This window comes from Mus musculus, chromosome 15 (genome assembly GCF_000001635.26).
Source record: "Mus musculus strain C57BL/6J chromosome 15, GRCm38.p6 C57BL/6J".
NCBI lineage: Eukaryota > Metazoa > Chordata > Mammalia > Rodentia > Muridae > Mus > Mus musculus.
This window is the reverse complement of record NC_000081.6, coordinates 86,899,962-86,905,533: the sequence shown is the minus strand read 5'-3', so window position 1 is coordinate 86,905,533 and position 5,572 is coordinate 86,899,962. Positions and strand designations below refer to the sequence as shown.

Here is a 5,572-nt window from a genome sequence, read left to right as displayed (position 1 = left end):
GTGTGTGTGTGTCTGTGTGTGTGTGTCTGTGTGTGTGTGTCTGTGTGTGTGTGTGTCTGTGTGTGTCTGTGTGTGTGTGTGTGTGTGTGTATTTGGGGGTGGGGTGAGTGTGTGTGTGTGTCTATATGTGTGTATGTGTGTCTGTGTGTGTGTGTATTTGGGGGTGGGGTGAGTGTGTGTGTGTGTCTATATGTGTGTATGTGTGTCTGTGTGTGTGTGTATTTGGGGGTGGGGTGAGTGTGTGTGTGTGTCTATATGTGTGTATGTGTGTCTGTGTGTGTGTGTATTTGGGGGTGGGGTGAGTGTGTGTGTGTGTGTGTGTGTATTTGGGGGTGGGGTGAGTGTGTGTGTGTGTGTGTGTGTGTATTTGGGGGTGGGGTGAGTGTGTGTCTGCTCCAGGAACAGCTGCTCCTATGATTTAGGGTTTCCAAACACCCAATGCTGCTATGGAAGTCTTTTCATGTCACATAAATCACAATTCATGGGAACTGAGAGAAGCAAAGAAAATTTATTTGGTTTAGGTAAAAGGCATTTGCCATAAGTAAGCCACCAGGCTACTGAATGTAGAGGGAGGCATGAGGAAGGACAAGAGGAGAGAGAAAAGTGGGGAGAGGACAGGAAGAAAAGTAGGAGAGAGAGGGAAGAGTGAAGGGAGAAAGAGAGTGAAAGAGAAGAAAGATGGAGGACAGAGAGAAGGAAGGAAGAATTCAGGCAGGCAAAGTGGGAGGGAAGGGAGAAGGGAGAGAAGGAGGGAGAGGAAGGGTGAGGAGGGAGAGAAGGAGAGATAAGAAAAAGAAAAAAGACAGTGGAAGGGAGAGAAGAAGGGAGGGGAGGGAGGGGAAGAGGGAGGAACGAGGGGGAGGAGGAAGAGGAGGAGAGGAGGGAGAAGAGGAGGGAGAGAAGGAGGGAGGGGAGGAGGGAGAGGAGGAGAGATAAGAAAAAGAAAAAAGACAGTGGGAGGGAGAGGCAGTAAGGGAGGTGAGTAAAGAGGGAGGAAGAGGAGAAAGGGAGGGAGGTGAGAAAGGAGATAAAAAGGAGACACAACAGAAGAGAGAGAGAGAGTAAGAGACAGAGGGAGGGAGGAAGGAGGAAGAGAGGAAGAGGAGGGAAAAGAGAAAATGGAAGGAGGAAAGGGGGAAACTGTTCTTCTCATGAGTAGATACTAATTTAATCTTGGCAGCAAAGATGACCATGTGATAGTCCTAGGGAGATCTTCCTATCCCCTAGGCAAGCAGGAGTGAGCCCCTGTATGTGTGTTCAGACACATACAGTTGAAAGTGAGATTAGGTCCTGGTTATGCCTCTAAGCCAGGCCTTGGACAGAGCTGGCATGCAGAGAGAAGACCCTGGGATAAGTCCAGATTTTGGAGGATCAGAGGCTGTGGTATTTCACCTCGGGCTCTTCTGCTGCATCAGAAAGGAGCTGGTCCAGCCTGCATCCTGGAGTCCTGAAACCTGGAGAACAGAGGATGCAGGGACTATGAGAGGCTCTCTGTCTCCACGCTCAGCATCCCAAGCAGCCCCTGAATGGGAATAAAGTGTGTGCTTGACTTAGAGCAACCGAGTGGATGCCACGAAGCCCAGATGGAAGGATGAAGCAGAGGCTCCAACTTCAGACCTGTGAGCCCCAAGCCCCAAGGTATCTTGCTGGACTCTGCTGTCTCTCAGGGTGCATCCAGTCCCTCGGCACTCTGCAGGAACAGCTCCAAGCATGCAAGCACATAGTTGATGGTCAGCACTATCCTCTGTGGACCAGTTCCAGCCTCCCCTCAGGCAGGGCAGTGTGAGACAGTCCAGGTGGCTGCTGTTGTGGTCAGGAGCTGGTATCTGTAAACAGTAGGTGATCGCAGCAGAGGGAGAGTCCCCTTTAAGCAAGGATGATAAACAGCCCTGGCCTAGAGCCTCTGAATGTGATGAACCAGGGAAGATAAGGAGGATGCAGTCAGATCCACTTGGTGCTAACTAACTATTCACAGATCTCTGTCAGACCTGCTGATGGCCAGGGCAACATTGGAAAGCTCAGGGAAAAAAAATCTTGTGGGGCTGGGTGAAATGCATCGCCCCAGGGTTTGTGTGATGCCAAAAGCTTTGATTTACGGAGAAGGATCAGAAGAATAACTACAGCTTTTCACAGCAAAACAGACTATTTCCGAATAACAATTGTTCTCCTCACCCTGGTACATTTAAAAATACTTTTTGCACCGGGATGCTGAGCTGTATAGCATCCAGGATAGGTGGGGCTGGGAGGAATGCAGGATCAGCTCCCCATGCCCTGTGACTCACAATAGCCCAGCATGGTCCCAAAGCCACTTAAACCAATGCCTTACCTCTCACAAGGGTCCCATAAAGGGACACAGAGATACCCCCCACACCCCACCCCCATCCCTGCTCTGGCAGGACATAAAGGCTTGCTCCTTGGGGAAACCCTTGACAGGCTTGTTCCTTGAAGGAGCCTCTGCTCATGTATTCTGCCAAGGACTAGCCTCAGCGAGAGGGGTTCTGAGAGAAGGGATGACTGGGAGTGGCAAAAGCAAATGACTGGAGTCAAATCATGGGTCCAAGATGGCAGCCTATGTTCTGCTCCAGACAGTCTCTCTCCCTCCCTCCCTCCCTCCCTCCCTCCCTCCCTCCCTCCCTCCCTCCCTCCCTCTCTCCCTTTCTCTGATCTGATCAAGGTGGTTCTCCAAGCAATTCTCTCATGCTATTCCAAAAAAATTATCTGGCTAGCTCATCTCTTGTAGATCATAAGCCCAGTCTTTTATTTTGCATATCAATCCAGTCATTTACCCCAGGTTCCCTTGTGGCTTTCCTATGAATTAGCAGCCCATGACTCCAGCCCTGTGATTCTTAGAAAGAGGCAGCAAGTCTCCACCCCACCCCTTCAGCCACCGCCCCCCCCTTTTTAAACATTGAAAAAGAATTCAGAGATCTGCCTGCCTCTGTTAAGCACAGATGATAAGCTAGCTGGGTGGGACCCAGTGCTGAAATTTCCATTTCTACCACATCTGGGCCTTCCCTTGTTCTGTCTCAGGCCAACCCTGAATTTGGGAATCTGTCTGCCTTTGTAAGCATAAAAAATCTAAGCTGAAGGGGATCTCCTGTGATCACCACTCCCTAAATCTCTTTATCTCCTTCCTGCGCATCCTTCTGACAAGCTGGCTCATAGTACAGCTCCCTTTGTCCCTTTAGATTTATGAAGCCCCTCATATAATTCATATAACATCCTTAAGAGTATTCATGTGCCCAGCAGTAAAATGGGGTATTGTCCTTACCAGAATGACAGCAGGAACTAGGTGGCCGCATCCCTATCTTGTGTTCAGAATCACAAGCATCCTGTGAAAAAAATGTGCTGAGAAGTGACCTCCTGCCCCAACCACATGCACTCTCTCTATATCAATTACCCATCACCAGGCGGAGAACCTCAGATGTCATACCGCTTAAGAGAACGTGGTGTTTTCCTATGTTGTCCTTCAGGTGGTGAGTCTCTTGTGCCCTTAGCCAAGCAAAGTGGCTGAAGAGAAGAGGAAGGAGAAAGAGGCTGTGTGGAGAAAGAGGACTTACTCTGAGCTCCAGGTACAAACGACTTCTGTAAGATAGCTTTACCTACCTACATTGGGGAGAATACACTCAGGCAGGCCCACAGTGTTAGTGAGCTTCCTGGTGCTATAACAAGGACCTGAACACATCAACTTTAAAGAGTTTATTTCCACCTTTTTTTTGGGGGGGGGGTGTTCCAGTCCATGATGACTGGCCTTATCATCTTGAGCCTGTGACAAAGCAGTACATCACATCAAGTTCACATGTTGGAGCAAAATGGCTCTCCTGACTGCTAGAAGTAAGTCCACAGAGAATAAAAGGAAGAGAGTGGGTAGAGCTAATGATCTAAAGACCTCCCACTAGATCTCATTTCTTAAAGGTCCCATCATTTCCCTGCAGCATGAGTTGGGGACCAAGCCCTCACACTTCTTAAGCATAGTACAGAGAGAGGAGGGAAAGGCTGGTACCCATCTAAGGGTGAGCAGATCTGTCACGTCTGGAGTACAACATGGCTGGGCTACACCCCAGGCACCTCCCCCTAAGACTTATTGTTGCGTGGGAATTTCCTCCAAACTGTAACACTCCCTCCTAGAAGGAGGCAGAAGGCTCTGTGTGACCCACAAAGGAAATGACACATGCAACGCTTGGGAATGTCACAGAGTTACAACATTCACAAGCCCCACCTCTCCAAAACTTTATAAACAGTTGCTGGGAGAAGAAACTTCCTACAAGATACATGGATAGTTCCTTAGAGGGCTGGAAAGAGATTTTTCTGTGATCAACTACCTTTGAATGACCCTTCCTCCTATCAGTGAACTCAATAAACCCACTGATTCACTGAGCTGAACTCTCCAGGTCCTCTGTGCCCTGTCTAGCGTGAATAGACACTAGAACACATTTGGTTGTATTCCCTAGGAAAGATCATACAACACCCGTGTGCCAGGAGCAAGCCAACGGTTCTCTTCACCCGTTTCTCTTCTCCAATTAGAGATAGGAAGTGTCTGGGCAACAGACCACCCCCAAATCTATATTATCTTCAAATAGTTAAGACTCGTAAAGGGGCCAGTCCTGCTGATCTAAAGCTTGTGATTCTGAACACAAGATAGGGATATGGCTACCTAAGCCCTGCTGTCATTCTGGTGGAGACAATGCCCCATAACACACAGAGCAACAGCAGGATATCTGGGAGGAATCCTGACGAGAATCCAATATTGATGGGTGTCACAGAAGCCAGAGATTTTGAACCAAACCAATGACTCACTGCAATGAACATTTGCTAGTGAAGATGTGTGGACAGAGCGAACACACTACTGTGGAACACACTACGGAGTCCACAGTGAGACATTTTCTATGCTTTGGTTTTTGTTCATTTGTATATGAATGTGTGTATGTTGAGGGGAGCAAGAGCGAAGGGCAAATATGAGGGGATAAAGAGATGAATGGACATAAAGTTCTTGATGTAAAACTCACAAGGTAGTTTTAACAATGTCTGGGCAAAAATGACCCACCAGATATGTGACTATCAAGCAGCCCCAGGGCATAGAGAATGCACCTGGTGCACTGATAGCCTTCCCTGCATTCTGGCTGCTAAGGCCACCTTATAGTGTAGAAGGTGCCATCTGTAACTGCAATGCCCTGGGTTCCTTTACACAGGGTTGCCCTGATTTCTTGTACCAAGGTCCATTCCAAGTGTCTGTCTGATCAGAGACAGCTGCAGCTGCATCCCAGCCTCCTGCTCCTCACTACCTGGCTTGACCTGAACTGTCTAGTCAGATAATTGGGCTTCTGCTCTGTAGTGTTCCAGTCCCTAAATGTATGTGAAGTGTGACTCATGCCTGCAACAAATAGAGCACACATTACTCAGATCCAAATTAAACCGTGGCAGTGCTCAGAAGCTGTGCCCCCTCCAACATGGAAGAAGGACTCAGCCAGCTCTCTGCAGGACTCCTTGAACCTAGGGGAAATGGGGGAGAAGGGGGGCTCCCTGCCTTTCTTCTAGTACCCTGGTGGGATGGGAGATCTATTGAGCAAGCAAG

General features: G+C 48.7%; 1 long non-coding RNA gene across 1 annotated transcript; it reads right to left on the bottom strand.

Annotated features, from left to right (window-relative positions):
• Positions 1-1,074: 1,074 nt before the first annotated feature.
• Gm35284 lies at positions 1,075-4,499 on the bottom strand. The gene is made up of 3 exons (XR_384318.3): positions 3,434-4,499; positions 3,272-3,332; positions 1,075-1,826 (listed from the first exon to the last, which is right to left on the bottom strand). It is a non-coding gene; the product is annotated as a predicted gene, 35284 (long non-coding RNA).
• Between the last annotated feature and the right edge of the window lie 1,073 nt (positions 4,500-5,572).